A 27,233-nucleotide genomic window follows, 5' to 3' on the forward strand; every position below is an offset into this window, starting at 1 on the left:
GCGGCGGCGGCGGCGGCGCAGGGAGGGAGGGAGGGAGGGGGAGGAGGAGGAGGAGGGGAAGGAGGGAGCAGGAGGCCAGGGGGAGAGGAGGGAAGGAGGGAGGGGAATTTCTAAAAAAGTTTAAAGAAATCGGAGCGAAACTAGAGGGGCAGGCGACTGCCGGATCCGCGCGAAGCCGCGGGGCGAGCGCGGCCCCCACCCCTTCCTTCCCTCCCTCCCGCGGCCCGGCTCTCGCCCGCCTCTCAGCGCCGCCGGCTCAGGCGGCTCGGCCCGGGGACGCGATTCAACATGGTGCTGCTGCCGGGGGCGCGCGAGCGGGCGAGGGGAAAGGCGAGCCGACGGTGAGGGGCCGGGGCGGCCGGAGGCCCGGGAGTTTGGGCGGCCGCGGCAGCGGCGGCGGCGGCGGCGGGGCTGGGGCAGGCGGGGCTGGGGGTGGGGAGGGGGAGGTCTGTGTGGTGGTTTGTGGAAAGCGGGGTGACAGCGTGTATTCCGGCCGCAGCTCCGCGGGGCCCTCGCACACATTCACGCGCGGCCTCGCGGCCGGGGCGTCCCCGGGCAGAAGGCACCGGCGGCAGCCGAGCCGCTGCGCGCCACCCGCCCGCTTCCCTCCCCGCCAGCCTCCCTCTCTGCCGCCTCCAGCGTCGCCGCCAAGGCCGGGCAGCCAGCGCCGCACAGCGACCCCCGAGGGCCGGCCGCGGCACTGCGCCTGACTCCACACCGCCCCGGCAGCTCCTCGCGGGGAACAATAGACTCGGCTCGCCGGGCTTAGGGTTCATCTGCAATGTGCCGCACATTTCACACGCACACAAAGCCGGCGGAAAGGGGGGAGGCGCGGGGAAACGGCCACTACCGGTTGTTCCAGGGTTAGGGGTGGAGACGATGTTCGCGTCCCCGGCCCGGCAGTTGCAAGGGCCGCCTTGGAGTCCCCGCCCGCCCGACAGACTGGTGTGGAGCTCGGGAGGGAAAGGAAGCCCACAGGGGAAGCTGCTCACGCTAGTTTCATTCACTGAACGGAATAAAGTCAACCTGTCACTTTTTTTTTTTAAGGTCTAAAAGAATCGGCTTTTCTGAGCCTTGTGATAGTATTGGGGGGGGTGGTGCTGGTTAGCACATTACCCATGAATTACCCACAAACTAACTTTAGCAAACTGTAAATTAAATACAATGTGAACTGTCTGTCCCAGTTCTGTGGAAATGGAATCATGCTCTTAATTCATCTTGACTGGTTGGTTTCATTTCTCAAACTAGATTATTCTGTGCAGTTATGCAAACAGTAATTAAACTGATTGGGGAGCAATCTTTTGAACTTGGACGATAATTAACGTTTATATTTTTATATTAAGGTATCTTATAGTTTGCTTAAAACAAATATGAATAAAATCTTATGCTTTTTCTCAAATGTCTTAAATGCGATCCCGGTTTAAAATATTTTTGAAGCTCAAAAAAAGAGGCTGTTCAAATGGGAGACGTAATATCTCAACAAATACTACCATAAGTTTTTATCTACAAGGGGTGTTGGGGTCAGCCGTTTGCTGCAAATGTTAATTAAGCTTCAAGAATTGTGAAGCATATCATTATTCCCATTTCCGCGATGGCCACTACGGGCAAAGTCACCGACACCCAAGGTCACAGGCTAGTGAAGGGTTGGATGGGTTATTTCAGGTAGTGATTCCAATGAGAACATTTATTTGGTAGTGAAAAGAATTATGTAATATAGTCCAGCCACGCTTCCGGTGCTCACTCTAGGAAACGAATTATTTCTCAAGTAAAGTTTGCCTCTTAAATGAGGTTAGAATAAGGCGATGGCTAGGAAGTTCCTGACACCCAAGGGCCAGTAAGTGTCTCGGAAGCCAGCGAGGGGCGGAGACGAGGCCGGGGGAGTGGAGAAGCGAAGCCCTGGCCGGAGGCGAGGGGGGGCGGGGCAGAAGGGAGACCAGGTCGTCCGTCCCTTCCCCCACCGGTCCTCTTAGGGGTGGTGGAGATATGGGCCGCAGAGCTGCGAGTCCCGAGCTGTGCGGATTCCCTAAACGCCGCACTTGGGCACAGCCCCTTACGTAACTGTCAGCGCCGGGGATTCCCTAGAGGGGGTCATTCTATTCAACCATTACACACACCCGGGGCTCCTGCCGCCGCGCCGCCGCCTCACAAAATGGCGGCGCCCATAGAGGAGACAGCGGCCGCCTCCTCGGCCCCATTTTGTGGGAGGCGAGAGATCTGTCAACATGGAATACCTCCGCTAAGGATGCATCTGAGTTTGGAAATCCTGCTTAAGCCGAGAGGATCTGCTTCGACGGAAAATGTCAGCGACTTCTAGCATCTCCACGCTTTTTCACTTTTTTTCATTTTCTCTAAGGAAGTGCCCGAAGCTGCCGGGGGACTTGTAACTGAAGAGAGAAGGGAAAGCTGCAGCTGACTGCTCCGGGAACTTGCCGCGGCGTCTTTTGGCTTTGGTTGCTCTTCCACGCTCCCGGGAGCTGCCGCGGTCTCGCGGAGGGTCGCCTGGGCCGCCCGGACCGGGATCCCGCGACGCCGAGCGGCAGCGGCCTCCGCCGAGTCACTTGAACAGCGAGACTTTTCAGTAGTTTTTAAATGCCAGAGTCCACAGCCACACCGGGATCGCATACCAGAGTCGTGAGCTTCGGGAGCCGCGGACGCTCCTGCTCCGTCAGTCGGCTGGGAGCCGGGATGCCCGGAGTCGGCGGTCCTCGCGGATGCCGGCGGCCGGCGCGCCGGGTGGTCGCCGTCGGGACCCGGGCCCTGGATGATGCTCCTGGGGCAGGAGTGGGGACGAAGGCACGTACACTGAAATTTAAGTCGTCTGGACCTAGGGTTGTATGTTTTAACCGTGTTTTAGGTTAAACGTTAAAACGTTTTTCTAGTATCCCACTCTGCAGTGGGCAAACCTGGCTGTCTTATTTCGAATTTGAAGGGCAGGATGGAGGGGTGACATTTTCTGGTTTTGTTTTTAACGGAGAAGTGGCCACTTCTAAGCCACTGACTGCTTGCTGTTTGTGTGTGTTTGTGTGTATACAGTAGTGTGTTTGGCTTTGCTGTACAGATAGCGAAGGCTAAACACCTGGAGTGTGATCCTAACGTTTTAATGCCCTTTTTTTTTTAACACTTAAAATATGGTATGTAACGAGACAATCGATTCTGAGGAAAAGAAAGGATTATTTTTCTGCAGAAGACGCTGTCATCCTCAAAATGGAGTCCTAAAGAATATCTGATGGATAGAATTTAAATTCATAACACTTTAGATATGCTCTAGTCAAAGAAGACAAAAACATAAAACAATTATTTGTCAGATTATTAAACGGTTCTGTTTCCCCAAGACTAGAAAAATATAGGGCCAAAGTAAGCTGTTAATGAATATTTGCCCGTAAGAGGTATGTAAAATTTTAAGGAAAGAGATTCATTTTATGAAACTTAGGAATGCATTACACGAATAGTTTACTTCAAATTTTTTTATCCATTTACAGCAGTTTTTTGTATTTGTATGACATTTTTACCTCCCTCTCTACTGCAGAACCGCATCTTTCTGCACGCTGCGCCTCAATCACTAAGTTCCATGCCCCATCCCCTGCTGCACCCGCTCGCAGCTCCTGGCGCATGCATTAGCAGGATACAGTTTCTGGTGCTGCCTGTTCCTACTGATGTTCTTTATATATATGTAATAAGTTTGGTTACCACTAATAAGTCTGTATCTCTTGCAAGAAAAGCCTATCTTAGGACCCAAATACCCAGAAAAAAAAATTTAATGGGATTGCACTAATTGTAACTCTAGTGCATAGTATTCCATTTCTCTGTACCATATTGCATTTCCTATAGTGGGCAGCACAGAGCAGGTGGATCCTGGAAAAGAAATTGCTAGAGAAGTGTGACAGTTTTACATTGATAGTCTCTAATTGGATAAGATATAAATAAAATATAGTTCATAGTTTCAAGAATTAATGGAAAATAGTCCTGTAAAAATTACTGATAACAGTGGAAATTTTCAAAACTCAGTTCATATAGTTTACCGATCTGATGAGAAATGTCGACAAAGCCCTTTTGGTGTGAAAAAATGCAAAGTCGTTTTTTATAGTAACTGCAGAGCCTGAACACCATTAGAGGTTTCTATTATTTTATATGAATCTTTGATCCTTATCATTTTAGTATTATTTAATCAAGAAATTGTGATGTTTGAAATTTCCTCTTGTGTTGGAGAAGGAAATGGCAGCCCACTCCAGTGTTCTTGTCTGGAGAATCCCAGGGACGGGGGAGCCTGGTGGGCTGCCGTCTCTGGGGTCGCACAGAGTCGGACACGACTGAAGCGACTTAGCAGCAGCAACAGTATGAGATTAGACCTACACTGAGTCTTGGAAGATTGGTCCCCATGTCATAAATTGCCTGCCCACATGTGGGTTATAGATATTTTGACTCCTTCCTAAGTAGAATTTTTTTCTATAACATTTTTATAATAAAGCATTTAATACTTAAAAAAAAAATTCCTTCTTGTAAAAACCTACACCAAATTTCAAATCAAGCATGTCAGCTGTATGATTTCAACAGCTTAAATAACTGAGAAAGTGATATGTTGATTCATCAGAGAAATTGTGGATTTTAGGTTACTCCCAGATTTAATTGGTTAACAGGGCTAGTGAAATTTATGTTTCATTAAAGATGATCTTGGAAAGGAACTTTTGGTAAGATGTGAGAATGCTTTCAACACTTGCTGCTCTGCTTGTGTCTGCGGCTATATTTTTTTATGTGGACAAACATCTTATTTGAACATTTGATTTCAATACCAAATCATAGACGTGGACTTTCCTTCAAGAGATGCTGAAGGAGTACTGGTAATGCAGCTTTTAAAAGGTGAGGTGATAGTTTACTTCGCTGCAGGTTACAGTCGTTGTAGATATTCTGAATCTGCTGTTGACAGATTGCTAAGTAATGTAATCTACGCAGGGTCTGGTTCTTTGGGGTATTTCATTGTTGCTTCTGCTCAGTATATATTAAAGGTTATGCTTTGTACATAAAATCAGTGCAATTTACTTTTAAAAAGTTATAATTTTCAACTGAAAAAGACTTCTTAATACAGTAGCTAGAAGAAATTAAATTTTACCCAATTATTGTATTCTTTGGAGAAGAATTCAATATTTTTGAAGAAGTTGGTCTCACTTGGTGTTTAGGTCAATTATCTAACATTGAATTTTTTTAAATTGTTATGGGTTTAAAGGTGCTACATTTGTTGTGTTATTTATCTAGTCTGTTTTGATCCCTGAAAAAGAAAAGTAAGCCCCAAACTGCTCATTGTAGTATCATACAGTTTATAGTAGTTTAGCACTTCGCTAATAGTATTTAATAACTTCTAAAAATCTGGAGAGCATTAATACTAAACCACAGAAATATTTGTTTATTTTTATCAGTGCAGATCACTAAATCATTAGGTAAATATTTGTTGAATGCTTACCTTGGGCAAAAGGTGAGGGAAGAGAAATGGACTTGGCCCTGAAGGAAACCTCCAGTAGTAAGTTTTTCTTAACTGCTGCCTTTAAACAAAGATAATGAAATATTCAGACCATAAGGCTCTTAATTTATAATACAAAAGCAGGATGTTTAACATTAAATTCAAAATTCTGTTTAGTATATAAATAGTTGAATATAATTGTGTACAAAGCAGCATTACATTAATGTTAATATCAGTGTTAGGATTAGTATTACTCAAAGTTGTATAAAACTATTAAGTGTTTAAATCACATTCTTTGAAACATCAGATCCACAAAAGATATTCCAATAGTTTAATTATGAGAAGGGCAAGAGAATTTTCACTGAATGTGAAAAATATATTACTGAGCAAACAAACAGGAATTGTTTTAATGAGTTTTGATTTTCTGTTTCAATTTTTTGGTACATTGACTCTTCTGACATTGAACTTTGCTATTAATTAAAAAAAATTAAACCCCAAAGACATTAACTTTGTATTTAATGCAAATTTAATTCGATTCTTGACTAGCTGTAAAGCTGAAGAAGTTGGCAGTCTTGTTGGCGAAACAATAACATAGGAATTAAGCCAAAATGCAATACTATGTAATTAGTTTTCATTACAGTAGATACAGTTCTTTCCTTCATAACTATAGGAGTCAGAGTAGTATTAACTTAATACTTTAATTTATTTAGCTTTTGTTTTTCTCTGAAAACATACCACAAGCTATTCATGTATAGCATCAAAATTGAAAGCCACCAGGGTCAATGTAAATTGTTGAGACATTTTGCTATACATTGAGGGAAATTCTAACCAGCCAGTGGCAACAGTTTTTTTAAAGTGTCACGGTTCTTTGACATAATTTGTAGTAGGTAGGACTCAAAAGAATTCTCATTATCTTTGTGTGATAATGTACATGAGAAATACTTATAAACAGTTCTTCAGGGGTACAGAATAACTGACAGTATTTTGCAGTTGACTGCAGTACTTCCAGATACTAAAACAAAGATGAAAATTTTAAGTTTATTGGACTACATTTTTAAAATCAAATTTCCCTCTCATTAACAATACTGACAATGACAGCAATTAGTGATTACTGATAGCCTAAGTAAATAGGAAGTTAGGTCCTGTTCTAATATCTATTCCTGTTAACTGCATTTAAAGACAGATTTCCTCAGAGTTAATCAGCAGCTAAATGATGGTCCTCCTGTTCCTCTGGAAACAGAAAAGAAGCTTCCCTCTTTAGGGTATGCAGGAATTTGCTCTCTTCCCACCAAACTAAATCCATCCTTCACACTGTCATTTGCTTAGCTCATTTATTTTTTCTGCTGCATGAAAAGTTGGGGACCACCAAAAGTAGGAGTAGTAACATCAGGAGTACACTGCCCTGGGTGGGTGCTCACAGCTTCTTACCCTAGGAGATACTGTCCTTCTTACTTTGTTCTGTGTCACTTTCTGAAGAGTCTTTTCAAATAGTAATATATTCGCAGTTAGATAAGAAGAGTGCCCAAAGAATCCGCCATCCTTGTGACACAGGTGTTTTTATTGCAGTTTTCTAGGGAGAAGTTCTCAGCAGGCATGGACATCTTAAAGGGCCCTGTCATATCCAAAAAAGTAAAGTTATATTACTAAAGACAAGTAGTAAGTTGAGAGGATCACCTCAGCTGGGGCTGTTTTTTATTTTGCAGTCATTGGCCTCTAGAGAAAGACATTTTGAAAGTTAAGGCATATCATTTTAGTTCATGATACTGTAAGGATTATTGCAAACAAGCCAAAATCTATTTCTGAAGAACTGCGATAGATTTTAAAGATAGTCTAAATGCTTTTAATCATTTTTCAATTTGCCCTTCATTGAAATTATATGGATAAGGGATTAAATTAATTCAAAAGAGGTCCGTACTGTAATTCTTTCACTTACTAATTGAGAATACATATGAATTTATTACCACTGGAGCAGTGGTAGTAGGATGTGCTCAGTGTACAAGGGGGACATCAATCATAATGTTTCCAATGGTGTCTCCAGGTCACACTGTCATCCTCCTTTTTGCGTTTGTCTTTACCTGCTCTGTTGCTCTTTGCTGCAGTTTCTGAGGACTGTACCGAGGAATTGGTCCAGACCTTGCTTTTATAGACATCTTTCACCAGGGTACTTTATCCCACAGCAGGTTCTTGTAGCTTGACTTTGGGCCCGATGTATGATCATAGGAATTTAACGCTACTAACCTCAGACTGCATTTGAACGTAACCTTTTTTAAAAAGGCTCAATAAACTACTTTAGTCCTAAGTTATGCGTACTCCAGGGCTTCCCCGGTGGCTCAGAGGTTAAAGCATCTGCCTGCAATGCGGGAGACCTGGATTCGATCCCCTTGGTCGGGAAGATCCCCTGGAGAAGGAAATGGCAACCCACTCCAGTATTCTTGCCTGGAGAATCCCTTGGACAGAGGAGCCTGGTGGGCTACAGTCCACAGGATCGCAAAGAGTCGGACACGACTGAGCAACTTCACTTATGCATACTCCAACTTGCTCAGTGGATATTATGTTAATTATTTCTTTGCTTTTTTTTTTTTTTTTGGTGTGTAGATCATTATATGCATACTTGTTCAAAATCTACAATTCCATGCATTGTCTTTGAGAGGAAGAAGGTTTGCACCCCACCCCATGTTTTACATATGTGTATATGTTAAGACTGAACCAAAGAGAAAGGGCATATTTGAAAGAAAATATGTGCTTTACTCAAGACTCCAATGATTAGGCTGATGTAGTCATACACTGAGCTCATTCTTCAAAGGTAAACAGTTTATAGTAAGGCTTCTAGCTCACAAATAAGTGCTTTTTCAACTAAGCATTCATTCTGTCTTGCTAATAAAATCCAAATTCCAGAATCATAGTTAGTTGCTAAGCAGATATGTATAAAACCGTAAATTTATCTGAATCATTTATTAGTTAAAGAGTAGTGTGTAACAGTTTAAACAGAAGTCATTGATTAGTGAAAGTGATAAAATAAAAATGGAATTTTGGTAGAATGAGCTAATAAAAGGCCTTTCTTTAGGGAATTATTGGGAAGAGTAAGCTCAAACATGAGGTCCTAGACTTTTTAGGCAGTGAAAGTGAAAGTCACTCAGTCGTGTCCGACTCTTTACAACCCCATGGACTATACAGTTCATAGTCAATGGAATTCTCCCAGCCAGAATACTGGAGTGGGTAGCCTTTCCCTTCTCCAGGGGATCTTCCTGACCCAGGGCTTGAACCCAGGTCAGAATCCGCCTGCAATGCAGGAGACCTGGGTTCGATCCCTGGGTCAGGAAGATCCCCTGGAAAAGGGAAAGGCTACCCACTCCAGTATTCTGGCCGGGAGAATTTCATGGACTGTATAGTTGGACACAACTGAATAACTTTCACTTTTGGGAAATACTTTATCTTAAATTAGGGTCTGCAGGACCTCCCCTTATCACTTGGACCCTTATCACTTGGACTTTTTTGTCAATGTGTGCTATTTATTTAGTATCCAGGTTAAGACTATTTGAAATGAGCCTTTTAAGTCTACAACTTATATAATGTCTATAAATATTACTGCTACATAGAATAACATTTTTAGCCTCACCACAATGCCTTGTGCAATTTTTTAACTACTAAATGCCCAATGAAAGGCTTATCAACCCATTGTCGACTTAGAAAAAGCACAACCTAAAAGTTGAAAATTATGTTTTATTTGATGGATTTGCTGAGGACTTAAACCAATGAAACAGCTTCTCAGATATCTCTGAGGGACCATCTTAAAGAAGTAAGGGAGAAGCCAGAGTATATTAGGAGTTTTTGCACCAGAAACCAGGTAGTCAGAACATTAAAAGATTACTGTTAAAGAAAAATCAGACATCTCAAGCTAATGAATTTAGCACTTTTCTATGTAGGGAAATATGCAAGTGTCTGGGCTCACTGAACTCATTCCTTTGATATGCTCCCTGCTGCTGCTAAGTTGCTTCAGTCATGTCCGACTCTGTGCGACCCCATAGATGTTAGCCCAACAGGCTCCCCCGTCCCTGGGATTTTCCAGGCAAGAACACAGGAGTGGGTTGCCATTTCCTTCTCCAATGCATGAAAGTGAAAAGTGAAAGTGAAGTCGCTCAGTCGTGTCCGACTCTTAGCGACCTCATGGACTGCAGCCCACCAGGCTCCCCCATCCCTGGGATTCTCCAGGCAAGAACACTGGAGTGGGTTGCCATTTCCTTCTCCAATGTGTGAAAAGTGAAAGTGAAGTCACTCAGTCGTGTCCGACCCTTAGCGACCCCACGGACTGCAGCCTACCAGGCTTCTCCATCCATGGGATTTTCTAGGAAAGAGTACTGGAGTGGCTTGCCATTGCCTTCTCCGGATACGCTCCCTAGGGCTAGTATTTGTTTCTATCCACTCCCCTTTGTGTATGTGTGTGTTAGGGGGTGGGGTGGGGAGGGCGGTGGAGCTGCTGTGGCTAAAGGCTTGATGGTCACAGCATCCTTGTTTACTGATAACATTTTTTATCCACACCATGTAGAGAGAACCTAGCTCTCAGTCTGGTGCAGCTTGGCAAATTCTGACATAGCTTGAATTGCCAGGAGCATAGGGGCATCATTCCTTGCCAGTGAGAGTACACATCCTTTCTTTGCTGGCTAAGGTGAAATCTGAGCCAGGGGATTCTATATGACTTTAGTGCAATGGCCATCTCTCAGGAGCAGAGTTAGAGAAGTGGCCTTATTACCTTATTTTCATAATTTTTTTATCTTTCTGAGACTGTGTATAACCTCACTCGGGGAGAGTATTTCTCTAAACCACTGCACTTCACAGACATTGTGACTACTGTCCCCTGGGAAGTATTGGAAGTCTCAAAGTCAGGACAAATGTGTATGACTGTGAGCGTGAGTGAACTTGACAAATGAAATCAGTAACTTTGCAAGTTTTTGTACTCTTTTTCTTAAAGTCACATATTAAAGCTGGAGGTTTACCCAGAACCAGAGATTCAGATAACATTTTTATAGAGCCTAGGATAAGCTGCTCATTTCCCATCAACATGGCTCAGAAACTAAGGGACATCAGTTGCTAGATATAAGGCAAGTACCTGCATATTTTCTCACAAATTTTATTGTGATAAACTAGTGCTATACTCTTGGAGAAGGAAATGGCAATCCACTCCAGTGTACTTGCCTGGAGAATCCCAGGGACAGGGGAGCCTGGTGGGCTTCCGTCTATGGGGTCACACAGAGTCGGACACGACTGAAGTGACTTAGCAGCAGCAGTGCTATACTCTGAACATTAAAGGAGGGTTGTTTTTTTTTTTACCTCTAGCTGTCCAAACGTTATTCAAGTAAAAGACACTGGTATAGGAGTTTCTCCCTTCGTATTTTGTGGTAATTTAGGACAAACAGCATTTAAGGAATGTATTATTGTATTTTTTGAGTTTCCAAAGCCAAGAATATAAGAACAATACCTAGGTACAGGTCCATTACTTTTAGTAAAGTTAGTTTCACTCATTCTGGTAATAGATGCTCCTCAATTTATAATTGAGACTATAATCAAACCAGAAAGTTCAGAAAGGGTAGTGTAGCAAGTAGCAACCTGCAGAGTACTTGCTCAGGGTCATGTAGTTGTCATTCTGGTGGAGGTCCTTTGCCAATCTTTGATGAAAGAGAAATTAGCAGTCCTGGTTTCTCTTGTGTTGATAGATAGGTCTCAAGTAGAGATTTATTTTCCAAGAGGATAAGTGATTAAATATGTTCCCTACAGAAAGAATTTCAGAATAGAAAATCTGCCTCAAAAGTTTCACAGTCTTTGAATCCAGTTCAGAAGTGGCCAAGACCAAACCTCAAAGCATGAAGGCAAAAGTTAGGGTGTACTAAAAGAGGACAAAGTATAATCTAGTTCATTTCAGTTCAGTCGCTCAGTCGTGTCCGACTCTCTGCGACACCATGAATCACAGCACACCAGGCCTCCCTGTCTATGACCAACTCCCAGAGTTCACTCCAATTCATGTTCACAGAGTCGGTGATGCCATCCAGCCATCTCATTCTCTGTCGTCCCCTTCTCCTCCCGCCCACAACCTTTCTCAGCATCAGAGTCTTTTCCAGTGAGTCAACTCATCGCATGAGGTGGCCAAAGTATTGCAGTTTCAGCTTCAACATCAGTCCTTCCAATGAACACCCAGGATTGATCTCCTTTAGAATGGACTGGTTGGATCTCCTTGCAGTCCAAGGGACTCTCAAGAGTCTTCTCCAGCACCACAGTTCAAAAGCATCAATTCTTCGGCAATCAGCTGTCTTCACAGTCCAACTCTCACATCCATACATGACCACGGGAAAAACCATAGCCTTGACTAGACGGACCTTGGTTGGCAAAGTAATGTCTCTGCTTTTTAATATACTATCTAGGTCGGTCATAACTTTCCTTCCAAGGAGTAAGCATCTTTTAATTTCATGGCTGCAATCAGCCATCTGCAGTGATTTTGGAGCCCAAAAAAATAAAGTCTGACACTGTTTCCACTGTTTCCCCATCTATTTCCCATGAAGTGATGGGACCAGATGCCATGATCTTTGTTTTCTGAATGTTGAGCTTCAAGCCAACCTTTTCACTCTCCTCTTTCACTTTCATCAAGAGGCTTTTGAGTTCCTCTTCCCTTTCTGCCATAATGGTGGTGTCATCTGCATATCTGAGGTTATTGATATTTCTCCTGGCAATCTTGATTCCAGCTTGTGCTTCTTCCAGCCCAGCGTTCCTCATGATGTACTCTGCATATAAGTTAAATAAGCATGGTGACAATATACAGCCTTGACATACTCCTTTTCCTATTTGGAACCAGTCTGTTGTTCCATGTACAGTTCTGACTGTTGCTTCCTGACCTGCATACAGGTTTCTCAAGAGCCAGGTCAGGTAATCTAGTTAAGAACCATCAAATGAAGTCAGAGGCAAGACCTTCCTATTGACAGGCAAGTTAAGTGCTATCTTGGAGCTTCTAGTTGTTTCCTGATGGATTCTCTTAGAATAGATCTGGAAGAGTTTTTGGACATATCTGAAACATGAGGTTGAGTTTTCCTGATGAGAAGGCCAGGGTTAGAAGGTCCGCCAGCTGTCAGATGGACCCAGAACTGCCAGAAGCTATTTGTAAACTGCCTCCACTAGTCTGGTGATTCAAGTGGGAAGTATCCAAGGAACATTCTTCTGGAACGTTGTGACTACAAGAAACTAAAAATTAATAATAAATTATTTGATGCGTGAGGTGGTCATCTTCTGAAACAAAGCACTGATCCACAAAACACCTTTGCACCTGACAAGAAGGAAGACTTGAAAAGGCCACCTTAAGTCAGGTTCAGGCTATGTGTTTCACCAATGAACCTTAGATGAGAATGTAGTGGGGTGATTACCTGGAAATTTCATAGATTATGAATAATTTGTGAGTTAAATCCAGTGTGTTTGCTGAAAATTAGAAATTGAGGTGTGTGCTCGGCTGCTAGATGTTACACTGTCACTGCTGTTTCTAGATGGAGGGACAGAAAAGTCTTTGAGAAACCTGTAGGACCGTATAGATTCCACTTACAATCTGTTTGAAAAAGTGTATTCCCTGACTATCATCAAAATGCTGTTGTTAGGTTTTAATGTTAAAGACATCACCAACAATCATGTCAACTCATGCATATAAGTATGTTACTATCCTGCAAAGGTATACATAATCATTTAAATATATTCTTAAGAACAACGCATATATAATATTAACCTGAATATTTGCAGAGGGCTCCCAAGAGGGATGAGTTTTATTTATTTATTCAATCAATTGTTCATTCATGCATTCTATTTTTAAAGTTAGTTTGCTGCCTCATCTCGAAAAAGGTAACATCCAAATGAGTTAGCAGAGAAAACAAGTTGGTTATAAAAGATAAGCCCAACGATGCCTTAAAATGAGAAATCGCCATAGCCTTACTTTCGTGAGAATAATAACATTTTGTAATAGGTACAGCTGAAGAGACTAGAAAGAGTGCTAGATATGTTAACGCCTCCACAAGTTAAGAAACCTTTATTGTTTTTGCAGTTGTCTACAAGAACTACCCAAAACCTTGAGCAGAATGAGGAAGTTATGACTTTTAGGAGTGAAGGTCCAATCTCAGGATAACACTTTCTGCCACTTAGGAAAAATATGGAGAAAGCAAAGTTTTACTATCTGGTGTTAAAACAGACTACATATCCAGAGACCAATTTATTATTTTTCTCTGAGCTACCAGTCCCCTCTTCAATATTATACATAAGTGTTTTGTTTTAGCCATAGTACCTGTTACAAATTTAAATAGGATGAGATAGCAGAAACGCTTCCTTTAAATAAGAAATTGTGCATAATCAAAGGTGTGTGAACATATATTTGCAAGAAGAGGAGTGTGCCAATGATTTTCTTTCTCAGCTTAAATTTGCCAAGAAACTCAGAAATAAGAATGCTATTTTAAATATTATTAACAAGGCCATTAATTCTTAAACAGTCATCAGAATTACAGATTTTAAAGTTATTTTCAAAGGATATAGAAACACCGAAATCCAGGTGTCTAGGATTTGTTGTTCAGTTGCCAAGTCATATGTGACCCCATTGACTGTAACACACCAGGCTCCTCTGTCCTCCACTGTCTCCCAAGTTTGCTCAAATTCATGTCCATGTTGCTATCTAACCATCTCATCCTCTGCTTCACCCTTCTCTCACCTTCAATGTTTCTCAGCATCAGGGTCTTTTCCATTGAGTTAGCTTTTCCCATCATGTGGCCAAAGTACTGGAACTTCAGCTTCAACATCAGCCCTTCCAATGAATATTCAGGGTTGATTTCCTCTAGGATTGACTGATCTCCTTGCAGTCCAAGGGACTCTGAAGAGTCTTCTCCAACACCATAATTCGAAAGCATCAATTCTTTGTCACTGAGCCTTCTAGATGGTCCGACTCTCACATCCATCCATGACTACTGGAAAAACCATAGCTTTGACCATACAGACCTTTGTGAGCAAAGTGATGTCTCTGCTTTTTAATACATTGTCTGTTTGTCATGGCTTTCCTTCCAATGAGGAGATTCTTTTAATGTCATGGCTGCAGTCACCATCCACAGTGATTTTGGAGCACAAGAAGAAATCAGTCACTGCTTCCACTTTTTCCCCTTCTGTTAGCCATGAAGTAACGTGACCAGCAGCCATGATCTTCGTTTTTTTGAATGTTGAGTTTCAAGCCAACTTTTTCTCTCTCTTCTTTCACCTCATCAAGAAACTCTAGTTCTTCACTTTCAGTCATTAGAGTGGTTTCATCTGCATGTCTGAGGTTATTGATAGTTCTCCTGGCAGTCTTAATTCCAGCTCGTGATTCGTCTAGCCCAACATTTTGCATGATGGGACTCTGCATGTAAGTTAAATAAGTAGGGTTACAGTATACAGCCTTGTCTCAGGCCTTTCCCAATTTTGAACCAGTCCATTGTTCCATGGAAGTTTCTAACCTGTTGCTTCTTGACCTGCCTACAGGTTTCTCAGGAGACAGGGAAGGTGGTCTGGTACTCCCATCTCTTTAAGAATTTTCCACAGTTTATTGTGATCCACACAGTCAAAGGCTTTAGCATAGTCAATGAAACAGATGTTTTTCTGGAATTCCCTTGCTGTCTCCATGATCCACAGATGTTGTCAATTTTATCTCTGGTTCCTTTGCCTTTTCTAAACCCAGCTTACACATCTGGAAGTTCTTGGTTCACGTACTGCTGACGCCTAGCTGGAAGGATTTGACCATAACCTTGCTAATAGTTTAAAATGAGTGCTATTGTACAGTAGTTTGAACATTCTTTGGCATTACCCTTCTTTGGGATTGGAATGAAGACTGACCTTTTCCAGTCCTGTGATACTGCTGAGTTTTCTAAATTTGCTAACATATTGAGTGCAGCACTTTAACAGCAACATCTTTTTAGGATTTAAAATAGCTCAGCTGAAATTCCATCACCTCCACTAGCTTTGTTCATTTAATGCCTCCTAAGGCCCATATCACTTCACACTTCAGGATGTCTGGCTCTAGATGAGTGACCATACCATCATGGTTATCCAGGTCATTGAGATATTTTGTGTATTGTTTTTCTGTATATTCTTGCCACCTCTTATTAATCTCTTCTGCTTCTCTTAGATCCTTACCATTTCTGTCCTTTATTGAGCCCATTCTTGCCTGAAGCATTCCCTTGATACCTCATTTTCTTGAAAGATCTCTAGTCTTTCCCATTCTATTGTCTAATGGTGTTTTTTTCAAAAAATAGTATTTACAAAGGTAGTTTTATAATATAGAATTCTACCTACTTTTCTGCAGCAATAAGGAAGAGAATATATTTTCCCATTTTAATCTGGTTAAGATATCTTTTATTAAACCAGCAATTAGCAGTGTCTAAATACCAGAATTCTATTAGGTGCTGGCATCCAGAGAGAAGACTGGGTACAAACTTAAAATTCAGAAGAGGGCAGAAAGATAATGAGTGTTAACAAATGGAATATGGAACATGTAATATCTTGCCTGTACATGTAATTAAGAATATAAGTCAAGTTTATTGCAGATTAAGATATGTTTGTTGAAGCAGTCTAAATAGTATATTCACCTGAAGTAGATTTTGGTAAAATGATTATATATTTAAATCACTTGTTTTTTAAATTGTATGGCTATTTTGTCTTTATTGACCTTAGTTTGTAATTCCGGATAGTTGTCCCTGGCCTGGGAAAGCTTTTCTATTTGTTATTCTTTCTCCAACCTCTTAACCCCATCCTTCAAATTATTTTTACAGTTTTTAAGAATCTGCAAACTTGCTCTTTCATATATTTTCTGAAAATGTGAAAAGTGTTAAATGTTTGTGTTTTCAATGCCTTAGGAAATATATAGGAATACATTTTAAAAACTGTGTGCCCAAGTCAGCATTTTCAAAAGTGCCATGTGAAAAAGGATGCAGTTACCTAATTTTGTGAAATGCCAAATTAAGTTAAACTTTTTTCTGTAAGCCTTCGTAGGGCCCTCAGCATCCTCCTGTTATCCTGTGTGTACATTCTATTTTCCAAATGTACCTAGCCTTCTGATAGGATCGTTGTTCCATGGGAAATATGGGGAAGTGCGGGTTTAAACGTGAAAAACTGAATACATATGTCTAAAACAAAAGTGCCCAGTCCTTCACTAGAATGTGCGCTCTTTCAGGGCAAGGATCCCTATTTAGTCGTTGTAATCCAATATTGCATGTAACAAATATAATGCTCAATATACATTATTAATAAGGTAATATACATTTAATAACTTGAAAGTTTGTTTTTGCAAGCCTAATTAAGCTTCTAATTTGCTAAAGTTATTTATCATAAAACAACTTGTATTTTATTGTGTGTTATTTTTTCTTCTCCATACTCAGAAGAATTGGAATATTTTTAAATGGTTTATTTTGCAGTTTTATATTTAGAATGGTAGCAGCTATTTTTGTCTCTGTTGAAGAGGTATATACCTAACCACATAATAGATCTGTTCACAAACCATAAGGCACTTCAAAACTTCTAGGTATAGAAATACAAGAACTCCCCAGTGCCTTCATTTCATCTCACCCTAACATTCCTCTGGGAATCTAAAACTTTTTTTGTATCCTCCTCCTTCAGTCTTCACTCCTACCTCCCAAGAAGACAATTTGTCTATGTTCCCATTTTCTTTTGGAGTCCATATAGTTTTCCAGAATTCATGGAATCCCCTGAACCATTTACCACTGCCTCCTATTATAAATCTACTAGTCTTTTCCCGTAGATTACCTGCTTCATCTGCCAGAGGTTCCTTGGAGTTCTTGAGGATTTCCTGGATGTACTAAAATGTATTGATTACACATAGAGCAAAATGAAGGGACTTCATTACTGTGCAAGTAGTAATAGATCTTCAGACCTCTGAAGGCAGGACATTTTGAAGGGTCTCAGTTACAAAGAGTGATGCATATTTACAGGAATCTAGTGAACTTTGCCACCTTTCTTATTAGGAGAAAGAGAAACTTAGAAGCTCCTTGGAGATTTGGTGGGCTTTTAAGGTCCTCAAAGAGTTTTGTAGATTTCAGTTGGATGTATAATTGATATTAAAGACCATAGTCATAATCAGGAGCAAATAGGTAAAAAAAAATATGAACAAATTCTCTGAGTTAAAAAAAAAAAAGAACAGGAAAGAATACTTATTAAATCAGTTTTAAAATAGACATGCAAAAAATACACATTTTCTTCATTTGATTATAACACTTTTTAGAGGATCCTTAAAAGATAGTGTGAAATTCACATTTTGACAGTTTGGGCATCTTTTGCTGAATTTTGTTAAGAATTTCTTGTGTTAGAGACTGATACAGAAAAGTATTCCTAGTAAAAATTACAAGATTTTTTTTTTACTTGAAAGCCCTTTAAACTAGGAAATATTCATGGAGTAGCATAAATGAATGTCTTATCATCTTGTAAATAACAGGAGAGTTCTTTAATGTCCTTTAGAACTAGGTATTGTGTTGCTGTTGTTTTCTTTTACTTCCATTCAAACTACCATTGGTAGAAGCCTATCATCCAGACAAGGAGATGTGCTAAGACAGGAAGCTGTTTGAGTACAGTACAGGGCCCTTCTTAAAATTTTAGAGTTTCGTAAGTGATGGGAGCAAAGAGCAGACAAATGATTCTACTACAATATGATCAAGGAGTTTGATGGAGGTGTTGGCTGTACCTGGAGAAGTCTGGAAACTATGGAATAGAAATATCTGAGTGTGTCTTAAAATAAGCATGTTCATAGTTGGTGATAGTGAAGACTGAGGCATGCAAACATGTGCCATGTTTTGGGGATAGTAACTAGCCCACTGTGAATGAGCCCATTTTGCAGGGGTGAGGATGAAAAAGAATCAAGGCCAAAAAGCTGTATTGAAGCCAGTCTGGGAGAGGCATCTATGAAGTTAAAGACTTGGGGCTTTTTCCCTGAAAGGCGTTATTCTCAGCCATTCATGTTTCTTCTGTCACATAAATGATAGATGCACATATGTACAAGGATATATACAAATCCTAGGCTCAAGCTTTTTCTGCTTCATTTCCATCCCATTCAAGCATATGAGAACACAAGAAAGGAAATTATTATAATTACAGACAGATACAGATTTGACTTTTTAAACATATGTTTGACTTTTAAAATTATTACTATGCACAATTGGTGAAAACAATTGTCTTGACATAGGTTGGGAACAGGAGGAATGTAGACAAACTACTATCACAACATAATAGGAAACTGGAAGTGAGGGATTCATTAGTAGGATGAGAAGAAAGGATAGATTCAAGAAGTAATGCAAAACTAAATTGTGAGGACTAGACTAATTTCCATGACTGATGCACACTCTGTGGATCAATTCTAGTAATACTGCTTCCATACCCCTGTTGCGCTTGAGCACCTGCTCTCTCACTCACACACACACACAGACACACACACGCACCTGTTCTCTCACTCTCTCACACACACACACCACTTATCTACTGTGCCACACTTGCCTCCACACTGGTATGACCATTGCTTCACCTCATTCTCCCTTGAAACAGTCCACTTTCCTGTAGCTGTTTTAAATGCGGTCATGCCTCTTTGAAATGGCTGTTTAAATATATATATATGTATATATTTTATGAACAAGTATTCAACAAATATCCTGACCCTCATATTCCTTATCCTTGATCATCTCATCTTCCTCTCCATCTCTGAATTTAAAAAATGAAGTGAGGATGAGTATTTGTTGCACACATCCTTGGAATACTTGGCTAAAACAAAAAACACAATATTTTGACCACAATGTCTACTGAATCAAAATGAATAGAATGTCATGAACTTCATTTACATTCTCTTTTCCAAACACATTTGTACTGATTTTTTTCTTTCTTATTCTGAAGCCCATTTTTTCATCTGGATTCTCCTAATATCCCCTTTATAGACTTATTGCAGCTTTCTGTTATCTTTCAAGAATGCAACACATGAAATTGCCTGTTGTATTCTTTGTGCAGATATACCGTGCTTTGGTACAGAACAGAATAAAGCTTTCTAGTTTTTTATTCTGAATGCTAAACAATTCACCTGGTATTTAGATTTTCATGTCATGTTGGTCTAGTGGTTTCAAGCAACGATTTATAATAGTTCACAGTTCATCATGAAATACAGAGCCCAGAGATCAGCTAATCTCTAATCCTACCTGCCCATTTTATAAATGTAAAAACAGATCACAAGCAGTTAAATATTTTTCCTGAAATCACAGTAAGTGAGACTTGGAAAGTCTTTTGATTCTGTACTAGTGTCTTATCTTTTCCTGTTATTAATTCTGAATTGCATGATATGGATGTATTCCCCTTTTAAAAGAGTTAAAACATCATAGTTTAAAGCCCTCTCTGCCCTTGGAATCACAGCCTACCCCTGTCAGTAACCACTGTTATCACTTTGATATATTAATATATGTTCTATTAGCACTATTCTCTGTGTTTTTTTTTTGTAATCTGTACCCACTCACACTCATCCACACGTGTTACATAAATGGTATGTTTCTTTAGTCACTAGGGAATTTTTCAGTGTATCCAGTCATTGTGTTAGCATAGTTAGACTACCTTTTATAAATGTGTACCTTACACTGTGCACAAAGAAGCAAGTCACTAAACGGTCTTCTCCGATAGCTTCATTGGGATCCCTGTCCATTTATTCATCCAATGAAGATTAACTGTCCATTACATACTACTGTCAAGAAGTTTACATTACACTTCGGAAAGTAAAAATATACAAAGATAGCTGATATCAAATACCAAGTGCCATTGAAGATGTGTAAGGAGTCATTCTGTTTTCCATCTCACTATCTGGAAGGCCTGAATAGCATGGGAAAATAAGTTGAAATGCATTACAGAAGCTCTTTGATGTCATTTGTTAAATTCAGTGTTTGTTTAGCTTAAAAATATTTTGACAAGACTCTCTCAATTGACCATAGCTGAAGTATTAAAGCATTATAACAGATCCCAGTCACTTGTGAATTTATGTAAGCTTAAGGCTTACCTTGAGACTTTTCACTTTCACACATTGGAGAAGGAAATGGCAACCCACTCCAGTGTTCTTGCCTGGAGAATCCCAGGGACGGGGGACCCTGGTGGGCTTCTGTCTATGGGGTCACACAGAGTCGGACACGACTGAAGTGACGCAGCAGCATCAGCAAGGCTTACCTTGAAGTTAAAATGTCAGTCTCAACAGCTATTTTCTTAAAATGAACTTCAAAGCCAGTGACAGGTACGTATTGCAGAAACTAACTGCAACCGACAGTCACCAACAATTTAAAAATGAGTGAAAGCATGTATTTGTTGGAGAGTTCAGTCAGACACGCGCAGTGCTGAGAAGTATTAAACACTTTTGGATGTTTATTGATTTGCTGCCTCTAACTACTATGTCCTGATTCAGTCGTGGTGTCTCAGTGTCTGAGCAGAGGAAATCCTGGATCATGTGACTTCTAAAATAGAATCTAGATTCAGATCCAACCATGTACACAAAATGCCTATCTCAAGCCAGGCATGTCCATGTGAGAGATTTCATTCAGTCACTCACAGATAATTGAATCAGCTCTATAAAGTAAAAATTTTACTTGAAGTGAGACTAATATTCCTTGAGACCCAGAACTATAAAATAATTATTTTTCCAGCATGGTCATTTATTACAGCTTTATAAAATGTTATAAAACATTTTGCTCCTTGGACAAAGTGAACAAATTTATATTTCTTTCAATATGATCAAACCCTAGAGCTTAAGTGCTCTCTTTTGTAATTATTATAATTTATAATAATTCCAGCAATGAAAAGTGAAAGTGTTAGTCGCTCAAGCATGTCCAACTCTTTGCTACCCCATGGACTGTAGCCTGCCAGGCTCTTCTATCCATGGAATTCTCCAGCCAAGAATACTGTAGTGGGTAGTCATTCCCTTCTCCAGGGGATCTTCCCAACCCAGGAATCAAACCCAGCTCTCCTGCATTGCAGGATAACACAGAGCTGGAATACTGTCTGAGCCACTAATGTTTAAACAAACAAGAATAGTTGAAAACTAAAATAGGAGTACTAGATCCCCCTAGCTGTAGCACTACTTTACTTTGAAATACGGAGTGAACACCTTCATACTTCTAACCTCATTTCTCTTTTAAAAAAGGAAAAGATCTTTTACTGAATATGATTGTTATTTTAAAACTCCAAAAAAAAAATAAAACTCCAGGAGCAGGACTTCCCCAGAGGCCCAGTGGTTAAGACTCTTTGCTTCAGGGGACAGGAGTTCTGTCCCTGGTCAGGGGAGTAAGATCCCTGGTGATATCTGAAATTGCCCTTTCCCCCAACTCCAGTGTACAGAGGACAGGGAGAGGCCAGAGAAAGAGGCAGCCCACTCCAGACTGGTCTAATAAGCAAGAGAATTTACTCATAAGACTTGTCTTGGGCAGCCACAGGACAAGCAGATCTCTGCACCTGCCCACCAGTATCTTAAAAGTTTATATAGAGGCCTTAGCTGGGTTCAGTCACGTACTCAGTCCCATCATCACATTAGTATCTCATGGTTGGATCCTTGGGGCAGTTTCTGGGAGAGGGAAGGCAAGGAGAATGTACTTTCCAAGGACGAGGAGAAAGTGAGGAGCTGCCAATTGCCTGGGTCCAGCTCATGGGCCAATCTGTGGTCATGTCTTCTTGATGACCTTCTCCAGCTATGATATTTAGATTGATTGCTTGAGAACACTAGGTATAATAAGGTACTGTGTAAGTTTGAAGTGATAACTGCTAAAAATAACCTAGAGGGAGATTTTTTAGGTTGCAAAATATACATAATGTGGTCATAAAGGACAGTCAACCTCATAAGACTTTAAGAAACATATTCTTTTCCTAAAAGTGATAATCCTTTATTTCAAAACTGTACTTTCAAAAGCAAATATTGGTCTTTCTAGTTCTTTGAGAGGAATAAAAACACTGGTGTTTGTGTGTGATTCTCCTGTATTGACTCCACAATGGCAGACAAATCATCTCTAGAGCCTTTATGTTCCTGTGTTAGAAAGCAAAGAACACAGTTCAAAAAACAGTGTGAATCTTGAGGTCTTATACTTGAAAAAGGAAATAAACATTGGTAACCCAATTTGAATGTAAACTATGTAAACTTTGGGTATAATCGTTTTCTTCATATTTGCTGTTTTATTACTTAATCCTGACTGTAATTGTAAAATTACTTATAAGTGGTGTTTACATTATTATATATGTTAGGGAAAGTTTTATGAAAAGAAAAGAACATAAGGATGTTTTAAACCAGGAGATGGAAATTGTTTGGTAAATGAGGGAAGAGATTATTTTGGTTTATTAAAGGAAAGGAGAAGCAACACTAATGAAGAAGAGCTTGCAATAGACTTGAGAGAGCTAAAGGTCGAAAAGAAAATTAGATGAGTGATAAAACTGACACAGTCTTCTTAGAACATAGATTCGTTGAGCATTTTTAAAGGGAATAAATGATTGATTTTATATCTAAGGAAATTTCAGTTGATAGCTTCTTGGGATTCCCTGGTGGCTCTGACAGTAAAGCGTCTGCCCACAATGCAGGAGACCTGGGTTCGATCCCTGGGTTGGGAAGATCCCCTGGAGAAGGAAATGGCAACCCACTCCAGTACTCTTGCCTAGAAAATTCCATGGATGGAGGAGCCTGGTGGTCTACAGTCCATGGGGGTCACAAAGAGTTGGACACGACTGAGTGACTTCACTTTCACTTTTCACTTATCACTTATTTGCACAGAAAGGAAAGCCCATGAGGAAGTGGTAGCAGTTGGTAACAACTTAGATGGGGAATTTAGATAATAGTACATTGAGAAAGGAACTAATCTTTAAAGTGTTAAGGAATTACTGTCAAGAATTGCCCCCAGGCAATTTGAGTAGTGCTTATGATCCAGGCCAACACTTAGATACAAGCACTTACATTTTTTGAACACTATCTAAAAGATCTTATCATTTGTCTCCCACACTTCCTCTTCATTATGATGTAAACTCCATGAGGTTAAGAATTTGTCTTACAGCTGCATTTTCAGTGCCCAGAATAGTGTTTAATAAATGAATTCTTGGACTTCCCTGGTGGCTCAGTATTAAAGAATCCGAAAAAAAAAAAAGAATCCGCCTGCCAATGCAGGAGACCTGAGCTCAATCTCTGGGTCTGGAAGATTCCTCTGGAGAAGGAAATGGCAACTCACTCCAGTATTCTTGCTTGGGAAATCCCATGGTCAGAAGAGTCTGGTGGGCTTCAGTCCATGGGGTCGCAAAGAGTTGAACATGACTTAGTGATTAAACAACAAAACGAATTCTAGATATAAATATCAGAGTCCTATAATACAGCCTCTCAATTTGATATTTAGGACTAATAAATGAAAATCACATCATATTAAACTTAGCAGGGAGCTCAGAGGTCATGCAGTCCACAGTTTCTTTGCTATCCATGTATGGATCTTTGAGGAAGATTTTTGATTACTGTGAGTCTTACCCCAATGTTGGAAATGACAGTTGTGGTTTAGTACTTCTCCTCTCTTCCCTTCTCCAATTCTCTCATGTCTGGGGGCCAAAGAATATAATTTCACTAGTTTTTCAGTGCAACAACACTGATCTGGTCCAATCTCCCTCCTAAAAGTTCCTTATATGGCATATTGTTCCATTGGACCCTTCTAAGAAGAAAAAGCACAGTGTTAGTGTGTGTGTCAGTGTGTGTGTGTGTGTGTGTGTATCTGTCTGTCTCTGTGTCTGTGTTTCATGGAACAAAGAAATAATCATGTGCTAGGCTACAGATACAATGTGATAAAACATATGTTCCCTACCCTCACAGGGTAGAATTTTACCAACTAGTGACATTTCTAAACTCTTCCCTTGTTCTCTGTATTCTCAAAGCTCTTTGGAAAGAAGCAGAATAATGGGAAGAGATTAAAAAAAACAATGGGGTCTAACTTCCAAAGAATGGTGTTAAGACAAATACCCACTTTTTAGTTCACAAGGCCTTTCAATTCAATTCAATTTATTTAACAAACACCTAAGGAGTATCCCTCGGAGAAGGCAATGGCAACCCACTCCAATACTCTTGCCTGGAAAATCCCATGGATGGAGGAGCCTGGTGGGCTGCAGTCCATGGAGTCGCTAAGAGTCAGCCACCACTGAGCGACTTCACTTTCACTTTTCACTTTCACGCATTGGAGAAGGAAATGGCAACCCACTCCAGTGTTCTTGCCTGGAGAACCCCAGGGGGAGCCTGGTGGGCTGCCGTCTATGGGGTCGCACAGAGTCTACCCGACTGAAGCGATTGCAAGGAGTATCGCAAGAGTCGGACAGGACTCAGCGACTAAACCACCACCAAGGAGTATCTCTAGCCCTTGGCTGGATTCTGAAGAATGAAAGCAAAGTAAGATATAACCTCTGTTCACAAGGGAAAAAATGAAAATATATAAATATTCTTCAGTGTGATAAGTGCCACAGATTAACTGTTTTATGAGTGATCAATTCCATTGGAGAATCCTATCTAAGATAATTTTTAGACTAAATTAAAATCTGCCTCTTTTAATATCTGTTAGTTGATCCCAGTTTTGTCCTCTGAACTCTTCATGTATTTATTTGACTCATAAACATTTCTTAGGGAACTTGGCAGTGTTCCATAATGTGCCAAGTTCTCTTCACAGGCAAATAGGATATGATTCTTGCCCTCAAGGTTAGGACATACTTCTGCAACATTGAGGAAGTTGCTTAACCTCTCTAAGTTCAGTTTCCTCCTCTGGGAATTGAGGATAGTGTTAGAACCTACTTCTTAGGATCATCGAGAGGATTAAATGAATAATGCATGTAATGCACTTAATACAGGGACTGGTGCTTAGCTTTCAACAAATGTGAGCTCTTACTTTTCCTTTGTTTAAGAGGGGATCCCAATAAGCAAATTAGCAGTTTCAGGGTTGATGTGAATGCCTTAACAGACATAAACATAGGGTGCTATGGGAATACCCCAGAAGAACACCTCACGTTGGCTAAAGAGGTTCGGGAAACATCCTGCAGGCGGGGACATCTGAACTCCTTGTTGCAGGACTAAATAGTGGGGATGGGAGGGATACAGGCAAAGAGGTGAGGGAAAGAGGGGAGAGAGCATGGTGTATTTGGGTTACTTCAGTTGTTTAGACTGGCTAGAAGACTAATTCAAGAGAGAATTAGAATGTAACGACCAATTAGATGTGGCTGTAGGAGAAGAGGTATAGGAGGTGTCAAAGATTAAATGACTGTCTTGAGTAACTGAGCAGAAGCTGATGACCTTGGTTTATAGGGAGAATGGATGAGGGCAGGTAAATACAACTGTAAACATGAGTTTTAGGAAGGCTGGGCACTGGATTCTTCAGATCAAGGGTCTAGAACTCTCTAGTGCTGCAGATTTGGAATTTGTTGACAGGTGTTTGCTGAAGCCACTGTATATATATATTGTATAGAGAATGGCCAACATTAAGGCGTGATCAAACAGCTCCTAATGTTGATTGAGAATGAATTTCCAGGCCTGTTAGGGGAAAACTGAGAAACAGCATTATCCCAGAAACTAAGAGAGGAGAAAATTTTTTTAAAAAGTCAACAGTCACAAATGCTGAAAGGATAAGAGAAAATTGTTCTTTGGATTAAGCAACTAAGAAATCACTGGTCAAAGGCTTTCCTGGTGGTCTAGTCGTTAAGAATCTACCTACCAATGCAGGGAACACAGGTTCAATCCCTGCTCCAGGAAGATCCCACATACCAAGGGGAAGCGCATGTGCCACAACGACTGAAGCCTGCATGCCCTTGAGCCCATTCTCCACAAGAGAAGCCATCACAATAAGCCTGCACACAGCAACTCGAGAGTAGCCTGCCACTCGCCATAACTAGAGAAAGCCCGAGCTCAGCAACAAAGACCCATGCAGCCAATCAATCAATAAAAATCTGAAGGAAAAAAAAAACGTCACTGGTCAAGGCCAGAATCTAGAAGGCCAGAGACTGTGGAGTGGATAGGGAACAGGCTAGGAAGACAATGTCTGGAGGCTCCCTTTCCAGAAGCTCTAAGAGTGGAAGAGAGATAATGTATAAGATAGAGGATGAAAGGCAGGATCTGGTTTATTTAAAGACCACAAATACTCGACCTCCTTTTTATGTCCACGGGAAAGAACTTGGAGAAAAGGAGAGCTGAAGATATAGAATACAGTATAAATGCTGCTGCTGCTGCTGCTAAGTCGCTTCAGTCATGTCTGACTCTGTGCGACCACATAGATGGTAGCCCACCAGGCTCCCCCGTCTCCGGGATTCCCCATGCGAGAATACTGGAGTGGGTTGCCATTTCCTTTTCTGATGCATGAAAGTGAAAAGTGAAAGTGAAGTCGCTCAGTCGTGTCTGACTCTTAGTGACCCCATGGACTGCAGCCTACCAGGCTCCTCTGTCCATGGGATTTTCCAGGCAAGAGTACTGGAGTGGGTTGCCATTGCCTTCTCTGACAGTATAAATAAACAATAGTAAAAGAGTTTTCTGAGAAGGCAGAAAAGGTGACATGCTGTAGAGGAAAGTGTCCTAAACAAGGGAAAGAATACCTCTTCCACCCCAAGATGTACTTGTGGAAAGAGAAAGTGGACTCGAGTTGTCTGAGGAGATCTCTGAGGCCATGTCATCTTTTTGAGAGTTGATACACGGAGTGGGGACAAGAAGAGGTAAGCTCCCTTAAAGCTCCCTTAAAAAGAGAAGAAAGCTAGAAAGTGTGGGAAA

General features: G+C 40.8%; 1 long non-coding RNA gene across 1 annotated transcript in view; it reads left to right on the top strand.

The window, feature by feature from the left end:
- The first annotated feature begins 1,832 nt into the window (after positions 1 to 1,832).
- The window catches only part of LOC129535895 (uncharacterized), a 60,280-nt gene continuing 34,879 nt past the window's right edge, over positions 1,833 to 27,233 (top strand). Inside the window, exon 1 of the long non-coding RNA XR_016037592.1 lies at positions 1,833 to 2,793. This is a non-coding gene — a long non-coding RNA (uncharacterized LOC129535895). The remainder of the gene's footprint in view (positions 2,794 to 27,233) is intronic.

The sequence above is a fragment of the Moschus berezovskii genome, chromosome 6 (genome assembly GCF_049115385.1).
Source record: "Moschus berezovskii isolate FMDL1 chromosome 6, NW_MosBer_1.0, whole genome shotgun sequence".
Taxonomy (NCBI): Eukaryota; Metazoa; Chordata; class Mammalia; order Artiodactyla; family Moschidae; genus Moschus; species Moschus berezovskii.